We start from the raw sequence: 9,964 nt of genomic DNA, 5'->3' as shown, positions 1-9,964 counted from the left end.
TCCGGAATGCGCGAGTCCGTGGCAGTCCGCATCGTCCCCACGGAATTCCAAGCCTGTCGAGCCGACAGCTATCCCAGATTCCGCTCAAGGTACCCAACTACCCACCATTTATGCCACCATGTCTTTCTCTTTCTTTCCTTGCCCCCTCCCCTCTTTCGGACTCTCACCTGTCTCCTCGTGCCCTTATAAGAGGAGTTTCATTAATGCGCGAGACATTTGTATGCGCGAATATTCCTTCGAAAAGGCGCAAAACACGCGTACCGCGCTTCTCATCCGCGTTCCAGGATTACACAAGTCTTGGCCGACGCCATGCTGCGAGCGACCGACAATTCCGCTGATTGTACAATAATAAAGGCTTCACCGACCACTTGATACGTGGATCTTAGAGTTTCCTGTTTGTTCGACGGACTCCGTCTTTATCAACTGAACTATTTTTATGATTCGATTAAAGAGACGTACGGATAATGGAAGAACATTAACGACTGTTGATATATTATATTTTTTATATTTATAGATTTGATATAGTATGGTCAATGTGATGCAAATATAATCTTTAAAGCGGTTTTTAATTAGTCAACTTGTAAAATTCTTTCTTCTGATTGGTCCATCAAATGCCCTAAAGTATTTATAGCGAGACTTTAACCACAGTTAACCACAGACTTTAACCTCAATCTATTGACTGATATCTATTAAATGCAAATATCTGTTATTATCAAAGTTATTATCAAAGTTGAACGAAATTATGTTTAAGTACATGGTATATTTGCATTTGGTTTACATGAAGTTTACACAAATTCTTTATGTAGATATATAATATAACTATAACAATGTAATTAAATAACTATAACAATGTAATTAAAATATGTTAATTATTATAAATTGGATAATACAATACAGAAAGAAGTAATATTTATAGTTTTATATATGTAATATACGCAGTGACTGAAAAAAGAGATGTAATATTATAAGGTTTTATTTCAAAAAAATTGTAAAAAATGAAAAAAACTTGAAATAATTTAGCTCAGACAGTTTGTTATTAACAAACTTTTAATGTTTATAATAGATTTTTCTTTATCTTGTTTAAATTAATTCATATTTAATTTTTTTTTAATGTTTTACTTAATACTAAGACAAAAAAAGACCATTTATTATTTATTTTTTATTAATAAAATTTTAAAAAAATTAGAAAAAACAAAAAAAATTTAATATTTTAATATTTAACATTTTAATATTTAATATGATTTCCTTTCGCTTTGATTACTGTCTGAAGTCATCATACTCTCCACGAGATTTTAAATGTATTTTTCATCCATTTCCTCCCAGGTCTTTCGAAGCGCCGCAAAATAATTTTTCTTAGGGTGAAATAACACAGTGCAGAAAAGAGTTGCGGAATAGAGAATACGTCATTAAAACAACCAATTAGCGCTATTCGGAATAACGCAAAATAAGAGACTCCGCACAATAAAAGGAACAGGAAACAGAGAATAAGAATTTCAACCTATCAGAAATGTATTGTGGAATATACAGTTTCTGATAGGATTAAAATTCTTATTCTCTATTCTCTGTTCCCTATTCCTTTTATTGTGCGAAGCCCCTTATTCTCTGTTTTTTGTTCCATTTCTTGTGCGGAGCCCCTAACACTGGTCTAGTTTCCACCAAGGTTTTAAACTGGATCAGAATGTAAGAATCAATCAACTACAGTCGAGCATTCCCCTATCGTTCGACTGTAACAGGGGAATACTGTTGGTTGGTTGGTTCTTACATTCTGATCCGGTTTAAACCCTCAGTGAAAACTAGGCCATTGGTTGCTTCTATGACGCATTCTGCAGTCCTTTACCGCACCGGGATCTCTTGGAATACACTGAGTGTGACACACTACACTAGTTGCGTGTAAGTGTTGCATTAGTGCTGCATTATACAAGTGTATACCATGATATACACTTCATGCTATTGTGTTTAATTCTGCTGCCGGTTAACTTCTATTTTCAAATTTTTACTGTTACACACCTAGCTCTACACCATCTCTTTGAGATCGTGTAGCAAAACTCCATTGCATAAAATTGCTACACGAAACACATTACACTGAATGAGTTTGCCTACCACCAGCCAAGGAAACATGCTACATTGTCTGAGTGTTGCTGAGTGTGCTACACTGATAGGTATTTTTATTAATTATTATTAATTATTATTTTTAATTTACTTATTACTATTTAATATTATTATTATTATTATTATTATTAATATGAATATTATTTTTATAATAAGTTCGTTAATATTACATTATTATATAATTCTGATTTAAAAATATACTCGCTATAAACAATTTTCATGACACAACCAAATTATGTATTTTTTTTTTTTTTTTTTAAATCATTCTGTAGTTTTACAAAAACTCAAATTTATAAGCGCCTTTCCAACATGGCGGCGAGTCACGTGACCTGGGACTTACTATACATCAAAGGTGCCGATGCTCAGTGTCCATACTGTATGTACTTATACTATGATTTGGGCTACAGGAGATATAGGCAATGCTTCCTCAATGTCTATTGCCTGTATTTATAGTCAGACCTTGTACTTCTTAAATTTATCTTTAGATGCTCAGCAGCCAATGAAATAATTTATAAAGTATCTAAAGATAAATTTAAGGAAACTTTAAATATAAGGCCTGACTATGAATACGAGTATATATGCTCTAAGACGATAACATACATTTACAATTGACCGATTCCTTAGTAGCTTTTACTGCTTAAGAGAATGTTATATTTGTTGTGTTTATATCAACCGTATGCCATATATCGTAAATCAGAACCTTCCAAATGGTCACGTGATCGTGTCCCCATCAAGATTTCAACGGTAAGCAGACTCCTCTCAATTTTACCCCCTCCAACGCTTCCAGTCTTCCTGCCACACGCGTCACAAACAAATATACAAATATACAAATATAACTCTTAGGATTAATGGAAATCCCAAACGAAAATAAAATAAATCATATGGCTTCTTTTGCTTTTCTCTCTTTCTCGGTATATGTATCTATTTTTCAATGAAACCGCGCCTGACTATTATGAAATGATACATCGCGTCACAGCATAGATTTATAAAATAGACGGAGCGTTTATACGAGAGAAGCTGAAGATAATATTGAAGGACAGCTCTATTCCAGACATAGTTGTTTCTCTCTTTTATAGTGAGCGGTGAGGGGGCCAATTAACTTGATCGTAAGGCTACAACTCTCGAACGTCTATTTTCGTTGCTCTCGGCCACTTGCAGCGGCGATCAATTAATTCACTACTAAAACAGAAGAGAACTATTCCGCTACTATTATTTCTTCTCTTTCTATCAAATCTTCAGCTTCTCTCGTATAAATGCTCTGTCTATCTTATAAGTCTATGGTACACAGCCATGAATAGAGAAAAAACATTGAACCCAAGCATGAGCAGGAGAGAGGCAAGGAGATTAAGGACCTGCGGTGCCCTATTTGGAAAATTCTGCCATAAATCTTTTCTTACACAAGTAAAGATTCAGTACCAACTTCATGACGCGAAATAGATCGGTATTCATAGTCGATTCTTACATTTAAGACTTTCAAGTACAATCTTAAGATCATAAATCAATTCGTATTAACATCTTAAGATACTATATTTAAATCAGTTTTAAATAAAAACGGACTATGAATATCGCCCCATGTTTTGCGGTTCGCAGTTATAGTCCTTGAACCTTATTGACGACGCGGAGCAAAAGTAGACGTGGTTAGATCGAACTACACGCAATGGCTGTGTTCCACTTAACGCTCACAATACTCGTGGATCATTTTATTCTTGTTGTTTATCAAATGTTAAACAAGAACAAACAATGCTCACGAGCGTTGCGAGCGTTAAGTGAAACGCAGCCAACACGTAATCCTTCCAGGCGATAACCTAATATTAAACATACTGCGAGTGAGTGTGGAAGTGTGAATAAGAACGTAAATATAAAAAATTTTTGTTTTATAATTATATTTTGTTAATTATATAATAATAATTATATTTTTGTTAATTAAGACATTTATATATTGTTACTGAAAAGTGAAGAGTCTAATGATTTGATCTTTCTACTGCGTGCAAGAAATAATGAGTGCGTTCAAGTCGACAAAACGGCTAGGTCTGCTCGCCAATTAAACATGATTGATTGGATCCACAAGTAAGAACCAACTATGCTCATTTGCTCAAGCATGCTTAGCCGCTTTGTGTGCCTTCCAACAAATGACACGTGCGACATAGTGATCATCTTTGTTTAACATTGGCAAACAAAGGATGTAACGATCCATTGTGGCACACTGTGTAATTTGTGTTGGAAGGCACACTTGTCATCTTGAACTCGCCCATTAAATCCTGTATAACGCGGGAAACAACCTAGCAAGATTGAATTCAATCTGCACGGAGCGCTAAATATTCAAGAACTGAGAAGATGTTCGAGAGGAGGATGTCTAGACTTTGTTGAGGTCATAAGACTTCATATAATTACTTTCTCCAAAAGATATAATTACTACGAAGCTTTCCTTTTCTGTTGGAGAGACATAAACATAATAGCGATCGATACATAGTAAGAGAATCAATACATCATAAACGTGTCCATTGCACGCATGACTTGTTCACAACTAAACGACAAAATGGAACAAGATCATATAACTTCATAATCAAATAAATTCATTTATAACTTATAGTCTAACCTTCATTATGTATTACTAAATTATTAATTTATACTATTTCTCATACACAGTAATATTTGAAAGCGCATGTTTTCCTGCATCTCCGTTCGTAGGCAGAAATTTCTCTTTACGTCAAAGAGACCCTCGCAGCGTATCAGAAAGACCGCATGTTAAATATCATGTCGAAAATTTCAGTAAATAACTTCTTTATTACATCTAATTTTGGTACGGTAAAGAAATTGAGGATCGCAATGATTCTCCTAAAAGTTTCCATGTCTTCCCTATGCGATTGCACAATGTAGACTGACTCTCTTGACGGTTATGAGGAATACTTATATAAATCTTCCACTACCCTTGTCATCTCTCCGCGATTATGTCCCCACCATTGTTTCTCCCTCTCAGCGTCAAATCTCGCGTGAACGCATGTATTTTCTCGTTCGATGCGTTCGAGGAGCTCGCCCATCTCGTTACTAATCTCGGGATCTAAGATAGCGTTAGCGGATACAAGCTGAACGAACGGTATCAATGATCTAGATTTCATCGAGGGTTTAATTCAGATCAGAATGTAGGAATCAACCAACTACAGTCGAGTATTCCCGTGTGACAGGGAATGTTGCAGTTAGTTGGTTCTTACACTCTGATCCGAATTAAATCCTCGGTGGAAACTAGGTGTTAGTTTTCAACTAACCAAACGGCAAAATGGAACAAGTTCAAATTACTTATTAATCAAATATTACATATTTATTTATAACTTACAATCTAATTGCTATTACTGGCAAAAATTTATCTTTATTTTATAATATTCTTGAGGCTGCTGCTTTCTATATAAAGATCATGCGTTTCGCAAGTTTCCTCCATGTCCAGATCCATTGGAATGTCAACGTTTCGTGAATCTTATAATGTACCTCATCAGCGAGGAGCAGCCTGATACTGAGCTGTCTCTCTGGGCCGTTCTTTTTATATTACGCTACTTGTTGGTATGGTGGGAGGAAAGAAGAGAATTGTGAGTGGGGGGAGGAAGAGGTGGGGGAAATTGGTCATTCTTCAATAAATGATTTTATATTTTATTTATGTTGTACCCATATCTCTATTTAGATTATTAGGATGTTTTTAGATTTTTAGGATGTATCTTTGTGACTTCTCTATACTTTCTTGGAAATTATGATGTAATTGATGATGAAATTATGATAATATATGATGTAGTTAGCTATTGTCGTTTTGTCAAACAGTATTTGATGCCCTGTTTCGATTTTTTGTGTTCTGATAATGCTGACTGCATGACGTATTTTCGTTTAACATCACATATTCTTTTATCTATAGGTTGACCACGTTCTCCAATATAGACTTGCCCGTAAGAACAAGATATTTTATACACTCCTGCGGAGCTGAGTTGAGGTCTTTGATCTTTAGGATTTCTTAAAATTTGTCTTGTCTTTTTGGGTGAGTTAAAGATAGTTTGGATAATTTGTTTAATATTCTGCCAATTCAATCTGATATATCTTTTGACATATGGGAGAACGGATAAGATCCTTTTGTCTAGTTGTGTGTCAGAGATCGTTATTTTATTTGCATATTTATTGATTTTTTATTGATTATTTTGATTATGTCTTTTTTGTCGTGTACATTTTCTGTAAGGTTAGTTTTAAGTGGTTCAGTTCTGTCTGTAGATGTTCTCTGTTATAGATGATGAAAACTCTATGTACAAGTGAGTTGATTGCAGACTGTTTTTGTGCGACTCGGCATGTAGGTATCTATCTGTGTGTGTTGTTTTCTGTACACTTGATGTATAGAGAAATGGATATTTGGATGTTGATTGTTGAGGAAAATAAGGAAATTACGAAGTTCGGTTCTGTTTCGTTTTTTCATATCACGAATGTGTCATCTATATAACGAAATCAAACTTCTGGTTTTTTGGATGTTTTTCTGAGAATCTCTTTCTTAAAATGTTCTATGTGAAGATGTAACGAAATACAGGAGAAATAGGAGAGCCATTGCCGTTCTTAAAGTTTATTTATAAAATTGATTGTTATAGTAAGTGGTTGTTAAGCAATGCTCTATTAGCGAGATGAGATTGGAGGGGATTTCATGTGAAGCATTTATTATGTTTAATGTGTCTTTTATTGGGATTTATGTGAAAAGGGATTCTATCGAAATGTAAGTAGATCTATGGGACGTAGTCGGATTTTTTGAATCTTTTATATGAAGTTCATTGAGTTGGTTATGTGTGTGATTCAGATTTTCCAGTGAAGGATTGTAGTGTTTGTGCTAGGAAGCGGAATATAAATTGTATGTCGGGGAACGTATGGCGTTGATCATCGATTTGAAATGTTTGGTTTGTGTACTTTTGGTAATCCACAGTCTTAGTGGAAGAGAATTTGTAGGTTTTAATGTTGATTTGATTTTGGGAATGTTGCTTTTTCTACTAAGATCTTGATGTTCAGTACGATTGTATTATATAAGTAGAATCTTTGTCAAGCTTTTTGTATGCTTTGTCCGGGAAAAGGTTCTTCACCTTTTTCTTATAGTCTAATGTGTTCATGACTACTGTTGTGTTGCCTTTGTTGGCTGGAAGTACAATATCTGTGTCCCTGATCAGGTCTTGGAGGACCAATCGCTTTTGTCTAATGATGTTTGATGGAGAAAAGGATATTGGTTACCTACGTGAATATTGTCTTTATTCTGATGGGAGTCCGGTGGAATTTATCTTTATTTTATTATGAATTACTAAATCATTAAAATAAATAAATATCCAGCAAACGAGAATGGATTGAAATAAATTGAAATGGATTCAGATTTTCAGAAATATTGATTCACAAATGTTAAAGTGAATGCTTTTCAATCCTTAATGCATTTTTATTCATTTATAGAAATTGCATGGAGCATATCTCTATGTCTTTCAATCTAAAAATAATATTAGCTTTTTCTGTGTACAACACACACATTGTGAATACTATCAATTCAAAATTTTGAATAGAAAATGCAATTTTTCAATCCAATTGCATCCAATTGAATCCAATTAAATCCCAAAAAAGTATTCGCTATTTAAAATACGCATTCGGATAGAAAAAAATTTTAATCCATTTTAATCCATTCTCATTTGCTGAGTATATATTTATATTTTTTTTTATATACATATACATTTTTCATAGTAATATTTAAAAGCGCATGTTTCCTCTATACGTCTTGATTTTCTTCTTAACTTTAAAGTTCTCCGATACACATAAGTATCTTCGGGAACGACCGCGATTCTGCTGCACAGCACTACCAACTCGTTCGTTCACATTAAACGTCATAGCCGCCTCATTGTAACACCGAACAGGTAAATACCGTGCTAGTTTATGTTTTATTGCGTCGCGTGTTTTCCTGCGTCTCTGTTCGTAAGCAGAAATTCCTCTCCACGTCAAAGAGACCTTCGCAGAGAATCGGAGAGACCGGTCGTCTAACATGCTAAATATCATGCTGGAAATTTCAGTAGGTAACTTCTTTATTACATCTAATTTTGGTACGATAAAGAAATTGAGGAACGAAAAGATTCTTCTGAAAGCTTCCATGCCTGCCTTGTTCGACTGCAAAATGTCGAATGACTCTCTCGGCAGTTGAGGACTACTTATATACATCTTCCACCACTCTTCTTGTCACCTCTCCGCGATTATGCCTCCACCATTATCTCCCCCCACCTCCTCTTCCCCCCTCTCAGCGTCGAATCCCAACAGCGTGAACACATGTACCGTCTCAGTGTGCGTTCGAGGAGCTCGCTGTGAATCTTGATTTGCGAAGCTAAGATAAGGTTAGCGAATACAAGCTGAATGAACGTCAATATTAGTTTTTATGATACCGAAACTAACCAAACGGCAAAATAGAACAAGATCGAATTACTTACTAATCAAACATATTCATTTATAATATATATACAGGGTGTCCTGAAAGTTTTTACAAATTGTTTTTGTGTAGATAGAGCGGACTAAATTGATTCGAAAAGTTCTTTATTATTTTGTAATTTTCGCAATAGTTAACAAGCTATTAATTGTATTCTTGAAGCTTCCATGGGTGTTTTCTATAAAGATTATGCGTTTCACATTTCCTGATACTGGGTATCAGACTGCTCCTCGCCCTAATGAAATAGACTACAACATGTTCACGAAATGTTGGCATTTCAAGAATGAATCTGGACATGGAGGAAACTTGCGAAATGCATAATCTTCATAAGCTATTAATTACTAAAAATTGCCAAATATTGGTCTTGAATAATTTTTTACTCAAATACTATCAACTTTATAAAAATGCTGCAAGAGACAAAAATTATTTATTTTCTTCTATAATAAAGTTCTGAGAATTTTTTCAGAATTTTTTAATACCATATTTTTTCATATTAAAAATAAGAAAATGCAGTATTAAAAAGTTGATAAAAAATTCTGAAAAAATTCTTAGAGTTCTAGAGAAGAAAATAAATGATTTTCGTTTCTAGCAATTTTTCTGGAAAATTGATGGTATTTGAGTAAAAAAATTATTCAAGATCAATATTTGGCAACTTTTAGTAATTAATAAAATATCAAAAGATTTCATTAATCGCTGAATTCGACATAAAAATAGGACTATCCAAATTTAGAAATACGAAAAAATTTCAATTTGGAGTATTGCGCTGGTGTTCCAGGGATCTCAAGTACGGGGAGTGCATATTTAATATGCACAATATGTTATCTAACGATTAATTATTATTACAAATGAAAAAACTATGGTAATGCAGTAGCATATATCAGGATACTAACTTATACGAAAATCAATCAACACACAGATTATTCTCTCTCGATGATTTATTGAGAAAATTGTGTTTATAAAATAATAACTTTGGTAAGACCATTAGAAGAATTTCATATGTTAAGTTTTTCTCTTTCTCACACGTTAAATCTTTCATGATAAATGAAATTGATCGCTGGGAAAACATAATAGAAATGCGCTTATTTAGCTTAAATTATGTAAAACACACACACACACATCATTTTTACTTTAAAACGAAAATAACTCACATGTATGTATACCTAACAAGTTAGTAAACTTTGTAGATCTCTAAAAGTTTCAGGTCATTGGTCACTTAACATACAATCCTCCTTATATATATATATATTTGTTTAGGAAAAAACACGATTCTCTTATAAAATTATTCCAAATGTAATAGAAACTTGCATTAGATATTTTGAATTTCATTGCTCATTAAATTTATTCGTAAAATGTACTTTATCTTATAAATGCTCGTTATTGAATAAAAAAAATAACGTAAAAAAA

General features: G+C 33.7%; 1 protein-coding gene across 1 annotated transcript in view; it reads left to right on the top strand.

The window, feature by feature from the left end:
* The window catches only part of LOC108685818 (ADP-ribosylation factor GTPase-activating protein 2), a 31,297-nt gene extending 22,586 nt beyond the window's left edge, over positions 1–8,711 (top strand). Inside the window, exons 9-10 of the mRNA XM_018190789.1 lie at positions 4,879–4,886; positions 8,699–8,711. The gene's annotated coding sequence lies outside the window, so the exon portion shown is untranslated. The remainder of the gene's footprint in view (positions 1–4,878; positions 4,887–8,698) is intronic.
* The last annotated feature ends 1,253 nt before the right edge of the window (positions 8,712–9,964 follow it).

Source organism: Atta colombica, unplaced genomic scaffold, assembly GCF_001594045.1.
Source record: "Atta colombica isolate Treedump-2 unplaced genomic scaffold, Acol1.0 scaffold160, whole genome shotgun sequence".
NCBI lineage: Eukaryota > Metazoa > Arthropoda > Insecta > Hymenoptera > Formicidae > Atta > Atta colombica.
The sequence above is the reverse complement of the archived record's forward strand: the minus strand, read 5'-3'. Positions and strand labels throughout refer to the sequence as shown.